At 44.1% G+C, this 15,628-nt stretch overlaps 1 protein-coding gene and 1 non-coding gene across 3 annotated transcripts in view; one reads left to right on the top strand and one right to left on the bottom strand.

The window, feature by feature from the left end:
* Eepd1 (endonuclease/exonuclease/phosphatase family domain containing 1) overlaps nucleotides 1-15,628 on the top strand; it is a 108,092-nt gene that overhangs the window by 45,546 nt on the left and 46,918 nt on the right. The gene's annotated exons all lie outside the window — the stretch shown is intronic.
* On the bottom strand, nucleotides 8,572-8,701 carry LOC119810915. Its single transcript, XR_005284853.1, has one exon. It is a non-coding gene; the product is annotated as a small nucleolar RNA SNORA70 (small nucleolar RNA).

Here is a 15,628-nt window from a genome sequence, read left to right on the forward strand (position 1 = left end):
ACCTTTTATCCCTCTAAACCACCTATATACCACTCCTTGCTCCCTTTAAAATTCATGGCTCTTTTTTCATTAATTGTTGTCATATGCACACACACACACACTTTCATAAATAGACAAATGCAACCTGCTCAGTCTGTATGATGTCACTTGTACAGATGTTTTCAGGGATGACCCTTTGGTACTGGATAACCAGTTGGTGTGCTCTTCCCTGGGGAACGATGTTTCCTTTGTACATTCTTCATTTGCCTGTAGTTCTTCGCGTAGGGCTGAGGTCTCATTGGCTCTCCCTGCCCATGTTAGCAATGTTGTTCTTGTGCAGCTCATGTTTAGACAGTTATATTGATGAGACTGTATGGCTGCAACTTCTGACCTTCCCAGGAGATGCATCCATAGCAAATTCTGAATTTAGAAATGAAAGGTTTGTAGAAACCTTTGAACGGATCTATTGACAGCCGTGTACTCACTTTACATCTCTGTCACATTCTTTTTAAAGAATATTTATTTATTTAATGAGCACTGGTGTTTTGCTCTGTGTAAGGGTTTCATTTCCCCTGGAACTAGAGTTACAGACAGTTGTGAGCTGCCATGCGGGTGCGGGGAATTTAGCCCAGGTCCTCTGGAAGAGAAGTCAGTGCTCTTAACCGCTGTGTGATCTCTCCAGCCCCTCTGTCACTTTTTTTTTTGTAGAGTTTCAAATTTCTGCATTATTATTATATATGTGACCAGTGTTCTATGATGTTACTACTGTAATTGTTTTGGGTGCCATACAAGTACCATATAACACAGGATGCTTAATTAGTAAATGTGCTTGTCTTCCCCAACTGGAAAGTGTGGCTCTTGCAGTCTTTCTGCCCATTTTCTGTAATGTTTTCAGAGCCTTAGTGCATTGTAGATGACCCTGTCTGGCTGGGTTCTACTATTCTACATTTTGATTGGTTATGGCTTTCTGTAATGGCCTCTGTCTGTTAAGAGAAGTTTCCTGGATGAGGGCTGAAGACTACACTTACCTCTGGCTGTAAGGACAAATACTTAGGATGTAGTTAGAGATTATGCTGGGTTAGAAAAGTAGTGGTTATAGCCTCACCTCCAGGATCTATGATTTCACTATCCTGGGTAGTTGGCTAAGCTTCCAGTACCAGGCATGGTTTTCCTTTTGAGGGAATTTTAAGTTCAATCAGAGATCTGTTGGTTGCTCCCAAGGTACTAGTACCACTATTGCACCCTAGTGTCAGCATGCTATGCTATTCTTTGTTGTGGTTCATTAGATGCCGTAGCTGGGTAGAACTGTTGGTTGCTTTCCTCCTTTAGAATTGTGTGTGGTGCCTTCTGGGTCCATGAAAGCTAGTTGTCAGGTCAGTTCCAGCTCAGGGTCCTCCAGGCCCTGTCTCTGAAGGACCTGGTGTCTTCAGCAATAGGGACTTATCTTCTACATTTGGGGGCCGGCTAAGGGAAATAACAACAGGCTGTGTGTTTTGGGAGTCTCTTGGATGGTCCCAAACGACAACTTAAAACAGGCTTCTCATACTTACTGTTGGAGTTTCTGCTAGATGATCTTTTGGTTCTTGAGGGAGTATTTTCAGAGTAGATGAGAAAATTCATGTATTCATTATGTATGAGCATTTATATGTAGACTTACATGTGTTATACTTTTTCAAGGTAGATGTGAATAGTGTTATTCCTTATGACTTTTCAGAAATTCTGCTATCTTTTCAATCCTCCCCCTTGTGTGATCCTCTCTTTCCTCCTCCCTAAGTAGAGCCCACCTGTTTTCCCACCTCCCCCGTCAGATTACTCGTACCCTGTTCTTTCCCCATCCATTGCTCCGCCACCACCACCCCACCCCAACAATGGTCCCTTTATGTTTTCCTGGTTTCGGCAGTTACTTCAGAATACTTATTCACATCTGAAAATTTGGAGTTTAGAGACTCTGATGAGAGAGAACTCGTGACATTTGTCTTTTTGAGTCCGGGTTACTTTACCGAATATCATGTTTTCTAGTCTCATCCATTTTTTAAAACCTTAAAAGTTCATGATTTATCCTCCTCTTCCTCCTCCTCTTCTTTTTTTTTTTTTTACAGCTGAATAGTTTTCCATAATATACATGTGCTACATTTTCATTGTCTGTTAGTTTTTTGGAGAGCGTCTAGGTTGTTTCCGTTTCCCAGCTGCTGTGAGTGGAGCAGCAGCCGCGATGGTGGCTTGGCTGAACAGTGATCTGTGGAGTTGGATTGTTAAGTTCTTTGGGCATTATATCCACTTTTCAGAGGTCTAGAATGTGTAATTAAGACCCTAATGGTAAATCCCAGGTAGCAGGATTGATTCAGAGTCCCCCCTTTTCCTCTATATTTCCCAAGTATTCCAAAAAAAGAAAAGCTTTGTAGAAAACTTATTCCTAAAACCTAACTAAAAGACTTCTTTGAAATGTGACCCCATAAGCTACTGCCTTACACAGCTCTCTGAGCAGAAAATCCAATTGGCTGGTTTGCATTACAGGGAGAGGGGGAGGTTGGCTTTTTGTTGATGAAGGGAGGCTGTGCCTCTGACAAAAACCAGGGTGGATTTCATCTGGTCCTGAAGGAAGAACAGTCTTGTGAGGAGGTGAAAGGTCAGCCTTGAAACTCAGATGAGTTCTGGCAGGAGCGTTAATTTGGAACAACCAAGCCTGTGCCATGTTAGAGAACTTTCTAATTCCCAGTGTGGTCTGAAAGTAGAAAGTCCCTCTTTACTTGCACACCCCGTTAAGCCCTCTTACATTTTCTTAGAAAAATAAAATGAGGAACAATGTTCTTAAGATGTTGAAACTGGCTGAAAAGACCCATAGTGAGCCTAGCTGGGGATATAGGGCATCCTGGTTGCTCGGAGCACTGCGTGGCGGCTCGTTCAGTTTTAAAGTGCTGCAGAAGTGCTTGTTCACCTTGCTTCCTGTGTGGGAAACACAGTACCCGCTTCCTGTCTGAAAACATGACCAGATGTGAAGCTGGAATTTAGAGTCATTCCAGTGTGGATGGATTGTTCACATTAATTTCTGTGTAGGAAACATGGCCATATGTAAAAGCAGGTCATTTCCAGCATCAGTTTATGGGCTTTAGACAGAAGCGCTAGAGCAGGGGTGAGGACAGCAGGAGGGATGGCGAGGAGGAATGGCCACCTCATCCAGCGTGGGAAGGGCTTGAGTCTATAGAAGCATGGAGGAAGGCCTGGAGAGAAGCCTGTCCTTAGAGGTCCCCAGTTCACTGGGAGTGAGCGGCGCTGAGTGGAGAGCTTGCTGTAGGCACATCTGGCTTGGGGCATCACCACTTGGATTAGAAATGACCACCAAGATGCTCCTGGGTGCTCTGCAGCCTCATCTCTCCCCATTGGGTGTGACACTGGGAAGAGGTTTAGGATGGAGGGGAGGTACTGGCCTCCTATGCGCTAGGTGAGAGGGAAGGCTTTGTTTTCAGGAGGCATCTTGGCCCATGGTGATGTTCCTGCCTTTCAAGTAGGCCTGATGACAGTGACTCTGATGTGCGAAAAGGAGTGTTTAGGAAGCATATAGATCAGTGTGTCAGAGGAAAGTGCTTTTTCTTCTTCCTTTCCCGCCAGTAGCTACACAACATTCTTAAAGCAACAGATTTTTCTGTAGTTTAAGGGAAGCATTTCACTTCTCACTTTAAAATGTCCTGATATTTATTTCTTCTTCAGCATCTTGTATTTTAACTTTTAGAATTTTTACCATTTTTTAATTGAAGATACGGGTCTGTTTTATAGGCTGACCACTTCTAATTTGAAATCTGAAATATATAAAAATCACAAACTTTCCAACCCTATAAAACAGATCCAGCCGCCAGGTCAGATATGCTGAATCTTTCCCGGTAAGCTACCACATCGTGGTGCTACACACATTATTAGAAATGGGTTAATCAAGATGTAAGAATTAGCCAGAAGATGCTAGATATAATGGGCCAGGCAGTGTTTACATGAATACAGTTTGTGTGTTGTTATTTCGGGTGTAAAGCTAGCTGTGTGGGAGCCGGGCGGGATGAAAAGCAGACCTGCCCGCAGCTTATCACTACATCAACGCACAGACATAGGTACAGTTTTTTGAGTACCTACCTACCTTGTGCTGCAAGCAATGACATTTTGTTGAATTTTCACAGTAGGCCTACGAAATTAGATTGTTATCCTGATTTTTACAGAGGAGAAACTGCAGTGGGTCCAAACACCTTCGTTATGAGCATCCTCACCAGCTTCCCCGTATCCCACTGGCCACATGTTTCCGGGTGCTCAGTCATTCTACCTACTGGCTCTGCTTTAGTTTTTATAAGTTTGTCTCTGTGAAACACTTTATAGTGGTATAATTTATCACATAGTTATAGAAATAGTAACTATTTTGTAATTTTAGGTCATTGTAGCTCTGGTTTGTCTTAATCTCTTCAAGGTATGGAGACAAAATACGGTAGAGCCTATGACCTTTAAACAACTATTAAGTTCTTCCACTTTAGAGTCTGGGAAGTCCAAGAGAAAGCTGCCAGTCTAGTTGTTATCCTGCGAGGACCTGCCTCCTAGTCTATACTTGGAAAATGCCTTCAAGTTACTTCCTCTGTGCTAGAAATGAGGAAGGCTATCCGAGAACTCGTTGGCATGCGTACATGGTCCCTTTGCAGAAAGGTGGCTTGCTGTATAGGGATAGCGAAATTATTTTTGGTTTTTTTTTAAGAAAAAGCAAAACATATTCTTTCCCTAGAATATAGTCTACTAGGTGTGAATGCTCGCATTTAAAATATGTTATTGCTGAAAACAGCATATGTTCATTTGAGCCTTCAGTGAGTTGTAGTGTTCACTGTGGGTAGGGGAAAGTCTTCCCTAAATGATGTTGCATATTGATCAAGGAGGTGCATGCCGTAGGTTACTTCTTAAAATAACAGTAGATTTGCTGTCTGGATTGTTCTCTCACGGATTTCTTTCTAGAATGTGATAGTGTTTCATAGCATTGCCCATAGCAGAACCTCTTTGAAAGTTAGAGAGAGAGAATCCTTTCGTGTTTTTATCATCTGAGTTTACATTAGCACTGAGAAGCCTTTGTCTCACTTCCACTTCTTTTATGGCACCATCATCAGTCACAGGTTCCATCCTAGGAGATGACTTTCTTTGCTCATTCCTAAGAGCAGGCCCTCACCTCTTGTTTAACATGACGTCATGGCAGTTCAGGCATGCCCTCTAGCTCCTGCTCTCTATGGTATCCCTCACCTCTATAGTTACTTCCTGCTCCTTATGGTGTCCCCCACCTCTACAGTTCCTTCCTCCACTCAAGCCTTGAACCCCTTAATCATTCATGAGGATTGGGATCAAGTTCTTCCAAACTCTCGTTAACATTGATGTCTTTATCTCTCATAAATTTCAGCTATTCTTAATGGCATCTAGAATGGTAAATCCCTTCTAGCAGGTTCCCAGTTCATGTCACCCATATCCATTAGAAGAATCTATGGCACAGGTCTTATAAATGCATATCGTAAGTAGTAATCCTATACAACTTCATAATGGACAGCTATGTTGGCAGGTATAAAAGTGGCATTAATCTTGTTGGCTATATCTGCCAGAGCTCGTGGGTGACCAGTAATATTTGAAAGGAAGCTTTTCTGGGAAGTAGGTCATAGCAATAAGCTGCAGATGTTTAGGAAGCCTTGTTGCAAACGGATACACTGCTACCCCATTTCCTGAGCACAGGCAGAGTAGCTTGCAGTGTCATTCTCAGGGGCACTAGAGTTTGGGGACAGTTAGTGATCATTGACCTTCACTCAGAGTAATCAGTTGCATTAACTCCTAACAAGAGAGACGGTGCGTCTACAATGCTCTAAAGCCAGGCTTTAATGCCTTTGGCTCTGAGGTCCTAAGGACTGGTACAGCCTGCACCAGTGGTCTCAGGAGCCCTGGATGCTTCCCGTGGCTCCCTCACCAGCACTCACTCTTTCCCCTGCACTTTGTGTTTTGGGCATGGCTCTGTCCTGAAGCCCCAGCCTTGTTTTCTGCAGCTCCCACAGCTCTGTCACTTCCAGAGTATAGGACCTTATCTGGATTAGGCTTTGCATCTGTTGTGGCTGGTTTGGTCTATCCAAAACCACTAAAACATTTCCCTATCAGCAATGAGGCTGTTTTGCTTCCTTATCCTTTCTGTGTTCACTGGATTATCGCTTTTCATTTTCCCCCAAGAACCTTTCCTGCAACCACCAGCAAGGATTAATTACTTAACTAAAAGTAAAAATTTAAAAAGGACTTTTCCTCTGCATTTACAACTTGGCTAAGTGTTGGGCATAAGAGGTGGAAGGAACGTGCATCCGGTCTTGCTTGGTGATTCTTTTCCACTAAGCTTGCTCGTGTCTCGTTTTTTTATTAAAAGCAGTGGTTCTCAACCCGTGGGTTGTGACCCATTGGAGGCGTCGAGTGACCTTTACGCAGGAGTCACCTAAGACCATTGGAAAGTGCAAATATTTACATTGCGATTTATAACAGTATCCAACCTATAGTTACGAAGAAGCTTTGAATATAATTTTATGGCTGGGAGGGTCACTACAACATGAGGAACTGTGCTAAAGAGTCACAGCATCAAGAAGGTTTAGAACCACTGTAAAGTGAGAGACTTTACACACTTCCTTACACATGGACATTCACAGAATGTCTGTAAGGCGATTGATTGACAGGCCTGATTTCAATGTTGTGTCTCAGAGGCTAGGGAGGCCTGAGGAGAGGGAGAGAGGTGGGGAACAGCTTTTTAGTGGCAGAAGACATGCACATTTGTTAATTAGACTTCCTGTGTTATAGGTACTTGCGTGGAATCCAGAGCTATTACAGTAGTAACGTCATAGATCACTGGTCACATATATAACAATAATGCAGAAATTTGAAACACTCAGAGAATGGGACAGAGATGCCGGGTGATTGTCAATAGATTTATTCAGTAAAGGGTTCCTACAGACTTTTCACTGGTACTAGATATAGAATCTTCACAGCACAGCAGAATAAGTTAAGCCTCACAATCAACCACCTCCCAACTCCATCACATTGAGGGCCACTGGGTTTTCACATACTAATCTGAAGGACCACATGCATCCAGACCCTACCCCTTCTCACTAGAGAGTTCTGCAGCTGGGGTGTTGAGGGTTTGTAAGAGCCAGCTGATCACATCTCTTCCCAGCTCTGGCTTGAAACCGGTCGCAGTGAGAATGGCTGTTTTATGGCTATTATAAGCGCTGAAACCGGTAGCCCTAGAGAGCACTGCTGACGTTTTACCATCAAGCGGTTTCTAGCATCAGAAGTCCTTTTCCTAGCCGGGCGGTGGTGGCGCACGCCTTTAATCCCAGCACTCGGGAGGCAGAGGCAGGCGGATCTCTGTGAGTTCGAGGCCAGCCTGGTCTACAAGAGCTAGGTCCAGGACAGGCTCTAAAAAAGCTGCAGAGAAACCCTGTCTTGAAAAACCAAAAAAAAAAAAAGAAGTCCTTTTCCTGCTCTGTAGTGAAAGGACATCCCAGTGAGTTTATTCAGTGTGGGAGGCCTGCCCACAGTCACACCCAACCTTTTAACATTGCAACATAATGTCATCTATAGAGTCCTTGAGTAAGAGCGGCACAATTGAGTTCCAAAAACAATCCCAAATCTTATAATGGAAGTCCACGAGGGGAGAGGAGATGAAACTCTTTATGCTGCTTGTCTGGAACACAGTGCTTTCCCTCAAATATATATATATATATATATATATATATATATATATATATATATATATATATATATATATAAATAGTCCTTTCTCAGCTTCAAAAGTACTATTGACTAAAGAAAGTCTCAGAGTTGCATGAGTGTTTAACACCCACCTCTGTGGATGCTTCCTACGAGCAGGGCAACATGCAGTGTTGACCCGAGTCCCTGCTCAGGGCCACCGAAGTATGTGCTGGACTCTTTTCACCTTCTCCAGAGCTCCTGAACTTCCTGAAATGAAGGAGGCAGTGCCACTCACACTGACTTTAGCCCTCGGGTCTTACTCCCTGCACCACTCTGAAGAAACTTAGAGCTAACACTTGTAGATCTCCAAACAGATTTTTTTGAACTGCCCAAACCTTCAAGAAATAAAAGCAAAAGCTCACAGTAAAGGAGATCAGAACAAATACTGTGCAGCTCCCTGCTGACCCCAACCCACAGTCCTGCTTTTTCCCCACTAGTGCTATGATTGCATGTATATCAGCTTAATCTTCTTATTGGCTAGGAAGTGATTAAGAGAGGCAGCACAGTGGAAGCCCTCACACGTGAGGGGCTCCGGTGTTTGTCCCATGGAAGCACAGTTGTGGATGCCTTTGACTCCACTCCTCAGGATGAGCTATTCTTGTCTGCTTTGTTTTTGTATTTATCTACACTAAACCCGATAAAGCCTGCTTGCTTGAGATGTGGAACCTCCAGCAGCCAGAGAACCTGACCTTGCAGATAAAGACTTAGTGTGAGTCCTGGCCACCTTGCCCTGGTTCCATCCAAAGGTCTCATATATACTCATCTGGAACCTAAATAAGGAGCAGCAAGGGGTGAGTGCCATTTGTAGTCATTGGAAAGGCCTATCTCCAGGGCGTCTAAGACAACTTAAATAAGTAGCAAGCTGCACATAGCACCCACGAACCTACTGTCTTCAGCCATTGTTCATTGGACATTATACTTTAAAAAGTGAAAAATGTACAGGGTACATCCTGTATGCACATTAGAATCAGAGAGAAAAGTCCACAAACCCAACGATAGACATGTATCACTTAGCAACGCAGATACATTTGGAGAAGTGAGTCATTAGGTGATTTCATTATTATACTTGCGTTATAGAATGCACTCATACAGACTGCGTAGGCTCCAAAAGCATTGGAAATAAAATCGTATGGGAACACTCGTGCATATGCAGGCCATCCTTGACTGAAGTGTCGTCATGTGGGGCTCTATTATGCTTAATGATATGGAAACAACCCAAGTAATTTTTGAACACAATAAGTGCAAAAGAAAAAAAACACACTGAGGAAGAGGAGGCCGGAAAGACTGTTAAGAGCTGTGAGATTATGTTTTCTAGATGTGACAGGGTTGCTGCACCCCTGAAATCTAAAGAGTATGGTGGACTACGTAAGGCCTACATAACGATAATACCAGTCAGTGCGCCGGTGTGCACAGGGAGATGTTCACGAGGCCCCGCCCCTGATGAGCTACCGGCAATTAGTGGCTGATGAGAAAGAAAGGGCCAGTTCTCGTCAGTCAAGTTCCTTGGCAGAGTATCTAGTCCCGAGTGGTCAACCCTAAAGACATGATTGCCATAGGTTTTGTATGTGCACACATATCTAACAATAATAACTGAAGAGGAAGAGGTCATGGTTTTGAGAGGGAGTGAGGGGAATGCGGAGGAGTTGAAGGGGGGGGGAAGAAGGGGTGGAAGTGATACAAATACAGTACTCATGAAATTCTCAAAAAATTAAAAATTTAAATTATGTGCGTGGTAAAACACACACACACACACGCACACGCACACGCACACGTACACGCACGCACACCAGCACCACCATATTGACTAGAATAAGGGGAAGCATTATTGCCAACTAATTTTTTTGTCATTGCAATGGCCCCTCCGGAAGAAATAAGATTTAAAAATAGAGCAGAGAAACAAACAAACAAACCCCTTGATATTTTTAAAAGCACAAATGACTGGGAAATTCAGATATTTAATTTCAAGGAAACAAGGCACCCCCCCCCCCCAACACACACACACCCTCTTCCTTTGGATGACAAACAAGTTATTGTTTGGGGACAGGGTGGTGCCAGTGCCAGCTCCAGCTATCCATAGACTGCATTCTCACGAACTTAGTTCTTTTTAAAAACTCTTCATTTATTATTCATGTGTGTGCGTGGGTAGGGGCTTGCCTTAACCACAGTGTGTGCGCGCGTAGCAGTCAGAAGATGACTCTGTGCCGTCATTTCTTCCTACCGTAACCTTTATGTGAGCTCTGGCGATCAAAATCAGAGACTGCACCTTCCACAGCAAAGCACCTTTACTCACCAAGCCATATTGCCAGCCCTAAACACAGCTCTCAAGATTAAAAAAAAATTAGTTTCATACATGAAACAGTGAAGAAGGGGGAGTAGATTTGAATGAAGAGGTTGTTCTAGTAGGGTAGTTTGCTCAAACTTTGAAAGTATTAGTAAGCCAAATACATTTCTAGGAAAATAGAAATTATGATAATGAACTCAAGTAGTTGAAAACCTGAAAATGGAACAAAAATTCTGGCGACAGTCCTTAGAGAATGTCCAGACTGTTCTGTGGACTCCCAAGGGCAGTGGCTGCGGGCTGAATTGTGTGCAGATTGTTCTTGAGCCGAGGTAGGCAGTGGCTTTCAGTTTTGCTTGTTGGCAGTGACAACAGCAATACCTGAGGACGGCAGGGCCTGTGCCTTCTCTCAGAGGAGTCTGCTCTCCAGTAGGGGCTGACATCCCTGTTTCCCAATGGTGGGAGAAAGTTATACGTTCGAGAAAACAAGTCTGCCTGTGGCACTTGTGGCTTCTTCTGAAGCTTGGAGACCACAAGGGAGGTTTCTTTGTGACCTTGTTCATACGGAGCCTCCTCTGAAGGGGAAGGGAGGAGAGCCTTAGCACCATATCTGACCTTGACTTGTTCAACTTCCTAAGCACTGTACAGGGCGCAGAATAAAGTGGCCCTGATCTGTGGCTACCAGGCCTGGCTGTGGTTGCATCTTCACCCCCTTCCTTCTCTTGCTCTTGCCAAGAGCTTCCTGTCAGGTGCCTGCTATAGCCTCCCTCTGCTAAGGCATGGACTTCTCCTCTTCTGGATCCCAAAATTAACACGATGGATATATTGGGACCATGGTTTGCCTTCCCAGGATCTCTATGGTTTGGCAAAGGCTCCTAAAGTGGAGAGCTCTCACAGTCTTCTCCTTTTTCCTTGCAGAGGAGACTGTGGCGATGTTGTATTGTGATACAGAATTGCCCTGGGGGGAATTCTTTAGAACTCTCTGGAATCTTTTATTCTGCCCTAATATGCAAACGTTGATCACATATTAGGGCAGAACTCTGAGCAAAACTGAGTTCTTTGATTTTATCAAAGCAGGGACTGAGGATGGTGGCTTACTGTTGTCATCCCAGCACCTGGGAGGCTGAGGCAGGATGGTTGGCAAAAGCAAGTATGAGGCTATGCCACACAACACAGCTTAGGCTATGAAGTGAAATCCTGTCTAAAAAGAAACCGAACAATAACAGCAACAAAGCAAAAAAAAAAAAAAAACCTTTAAGATAAACAAAAGGTATTGGGGTAGGTAGGATAGAGACAAATAAAATGTGCAGAGCCCCGAACTCCACTTTTGGACAGGCTAGCTATATTATGAGATCACAGAATGTGTCTTTTGCCAAAATTTTAACTTGTTTCTCCCTTTTTACTCCTGTCTACTTCTGGTCCCCAGAATTATAGCATACATCATTCCCTGGAGTCTCTCTCTCTGGGTACCAACCTTTGTTCTCTAAAGTATGACATGGGTATTGGGCTCCAGTCTTCCCTACACTTTCCTGGAAGTCCTCCCTGGTCTCAAAAAGAAGTTTTATTGTTGTTGTTTTGTTTTTTATTTTTGTTTTGACAGGTTCTCACTTTGTAGCTCAAGCTGGCCTAGAACTCATTATCTTACTCTGCAGCACTGGCTGGTGCAGAGATAGCATTCCTTCTGCCTCATCCTCACGGGCCGGGATTATATCAACATTGTGTACTGCCATACTGTGTGTCTTTCTACCTCTTCAATGGCTGACTCAGCAGTTAAGGGTTTGATTCCCAGCACCCATATGGAACCGCACAACTGCCTGTAACTTAAGTTTCAGAGGATCTGACACCTCTTCAGACCTCCCTGTGCTTCTGCATGCATGTGTGGTTCACACAGACAACACCACACACACACACACTCACACACATGCATGCACATAGAAAACAAATGAATAGAAAAATATGGTTATGGCTTAGGGCATTTGCTGTTGACTGTTCTTTGTGTTTATCCTCCTGAGGAAGCTCACTCCTTTGACACCATCTTCCTATCCCATTGTCCAATTCTAGAGCCCTGGACTTGTTGAGTTATAGCCAGGCACTATCTCATACAGTACTCCAAGGCCCCAAGACCTAAGTGTCAGAGTATTCCAGATATAAGTCACCATTTTCCATCTCCCCTTCCCTCTCTAACTACGCATTCCCTCCAGTTGCCAATTTTAATCCAGAAGTTGAGGGGAGTTTCTCTTGGCTTTCTCATATCTTCTCATTTCTCATATTTATCAAAAACCCTGCTGAGATGGCTCATACTCAGGAGGCTGAGGCAGGAGGATCATGAGTTCAAGCCAGCCTAAGTTACATAGTGAGACCCTGTATCAAACAAAACAAAACAACAAAAAAGGATCCCCTTGGCCTTGCTGTCCTTCTAGTGAGCTGTACAGTACATTTGACCTGGGGAATGCAGGCCATGTGGCTGACAGGATTATCTGGTTCTTTTATCAGACTCAGGTGCTTTAAGGCAAAGGCCACCCTTGCTTCTCAGTGTCTCCCAGGAGTACCTGGTGTGTAAAACAGGAGTCTTTTAATGTTTTGTTCATGTGTCATCATATGACACTCATGGATTTATCACATGCCATTCTATCCTACACCCTGTGGTTTTTGACTCCGATCTTCCTCTTACTAGGGTATAATCTCCCTGAATGTATGCCTGTCTCTAGATAACAATGTGTTGTAGCCCCTGTACAGCCTTTACACTTGAGGCTCAGGGAACGTTGTAGAAAAGGGGGCAGAAAGCCTGTAAGATCCAGAGGACCAGAGTGTCTGCTGTGATATAGCGTCTGTTATATATGTTATATATATATCCCATGGCTACACCCATGGGATCCCAGCAATAAGGTTGCTTAAACAAGAGCAGTACAATGATAATACCAATTCACACTGCAATGTGGGTGGGGGTTTTCACACTATACCACCAAGATTAGAGCTACATGAGATTAATGACTGTTGAGAGTCTTCTGTCTGATAGATTGAGCCCCTGATAGATTATCCAATCTCAAGAGGTCAGCCCTATACACGTATACATATGAGCAACACTCAGTGGACTCATTATGTGTTTATATGTACACATACGTGTATATGCATGTATAAAACAATAATAAGTAAAGAAGAGGTCAAGAATCTGAGAGGGAATTGGGCTTGGGAGGAGTTGGATGGGGTGGAGGGGGTTAGAAATGATGTAAATACACTACTTGTGTATAAAATTCTCAAAACACGGGGCTGGAGAGATGGCTCAGTGGTTAAGAGCGCTGCCTGCTCTTCCAAAGGTGCTGAGTTCAATTCCCAACAACCACATGGTGGCTCACAACCATCTGTAATGGGGTCTGGTGCCCTCTTCTGGCCTGCAGGCATACTCACAGACAGAATATTGTATACATAATAAATAAATAAATAAATAAATATTTAAAAAAATTCTCAAAACACTAAAAAAATACTATTGTAGGCTCTATGGAGTACCTTGCCCTTGGGTGACTGAGGTCTCTTCAGTCTATGGCTCCAAGCCACCCAGATTGCAGATGCCCCCGGCTTATCTCCGACTTTTTTTTTTCCACTGTGGGAGTGTACTGGGCACTCTTCCCCACTGCCTCTTCTAATCCTCTTAGAGATCTCCCTGTGCCAGATGTTGCCCTGCTGAAGAAGACAGCATCCTCTCCTAACCCGCACATGGCTTCCTTGAGGCTTATGTGGCAAAAGTTAACTGTGTGTATTCTAGGTGCTTGTAAGTGTTGCTTTCTTCAGGACTTGCCACGGAGGTTGTCGTTTTTGAATCCTATCAGTGCTGCTATCTGATTTTCTGTGCTTTCTGTCTCTTCCCTAAGTGGGGTGCAGACAAGGGACAGACTGCTTGTTGTCCTGTGCATCTGCCTGGCCTCTGCTGATCTCAGAGAATGCTGACTAGGTGTCAGGCCAAGCACAGACATGCACTCAGGCCTGGATCCAGTTTGGAGCCTGAGAGAGAGTCTAAATAATCCACGCTCCTGTCTCTGAGCGTGTGCCTAAGCAGCGTCTTTCTTCGTCCCTTTCAGCTCTTGAGGGCAGGGCCAAATACGTGCTCACATGTGCTCCCCCACCCCCAAGCATGATGCGATTTGTACAGCAGGAAATCTGCAGTACTTATTTGCAAAAGTAGCAGAAAGAAGGCAGGATAGAGAAGGGGCAGAACTGAAAACGACATAACAGAAAATGATCTTCCCGAGTAAGAAGTGAGATGGTCTCAAATGGAAGCTTTGGTAGCTAGGTTTGCTGCCCCTAAATGTGTGTGAAATCTCTTCCCAGAGTGTGCCAGGTGAGTTAGAAGACTGGATATCATCAGTACTGATAAAAATATCGGAGACTTGAGCAGCCAATATTAGATTTAACAGTGGGGTAGTCACCTAAAGGGTCATCTAAGGTTCCCTTCAGCGCCTGTAGGTCTCAGGAGTAAGAGCCACAGCTTTCTGAAGGGTTTCATGCAGCAACCCATGGGTAGGCAGTTACACACTTGCCCTGCTCCTGATCTGAGACGCAGACTGTCTCTCGACTGAGTATCTCATCATCATCACTCCCCGCCCCCTGAGGCCCTTCCATCTCGGGTTGGGCTTTAAGTGTGAGCATGTCTGTTTCTTTCTGCCCTTTCCCAATGATACTAATGCTAGTATTGGTTTCAGAGTAGATGTTAAGTGGGTTTGATAGATTGCCCATGGCTTGCTAGGGTACAGAGAAGGATTCTGAAGTTCAATTAAAGTTCAGAGGAGGGAAACCCCATGGAAAGAAGTGAAGTGAAAGGGGACAGGGATGATTGGAGAGGAGCCACGCCAGTGCCACACCTGTTCTATAGGAGTGGGGAGTAGTAGCCTGGAGTGGGCGCAGGTTATTTTAATGTCAGTTTTTTTCCCCAGAGATTTCCCTTGTTGCTCCTCAGTAGGTTGAATGTGGTATCTTTGTGGATGAGGAGAAAAAGTTGAACAGCTTCCACCTCTCTGATATTTGACACTTGATCAGACCCTGTGATCACAAACACGCAGGAACAGGAGGCTCTTTACCACGTCCCTCCACAGTAACTGTTTTCCAGTAGTTATTTCAGAGGCAATTTAAGCTTCTGTAACTTGAGCTATGACTGGATACTCCTAACTTAGCGCGCACATTGCTGCGTACATTGCTAGCCTGTAATCTTCGCTTTGATAGTGAGAATGTGCTGAGGAGGGACTAATGGCTTTGAGCTGCCCCTGGGTCTGTTTCATAGCAACAGTCAGTTATACAACCATGTTTAGTAGCTTTTGCCCAGGGTAAATTTGTCCCGTAACCTCCTTTGTTTTCTCAGACGGAGAAACCGAGGCATGCCTTGGCATTTGACTCATTCGTACAGGAATGTAGAAGATTTCAAAGTAACGTGGCCCTCAGGCCTCTTGGCCCATGAAGTTAGCAAATGCTGCTTGAATGTTTTACACATATCCGTTGTAGACATTACAAGTGTAGCTATGGGCAAGAACATCTCAGCGCTCGACCTAAAAGTGCTCCGGTAGCTGGAAATGTGAAAACCCCACGGCAAATAATACTTTAAAGAGAGTAGAG

The sequence above is a fragment of the Arvicola amphibius genome, chromosome 3, assembly GCF_903992535.2.
Source record: "Arvicola amphibius chromosome 3, mArvAmp1.2, whole genome shotgun sequence".
NCBI lineage: Eukaryota > Metazoa > Chordata > Mammalia > Rodentia > Cricetidae > Arvicola > Arvicola amphibius.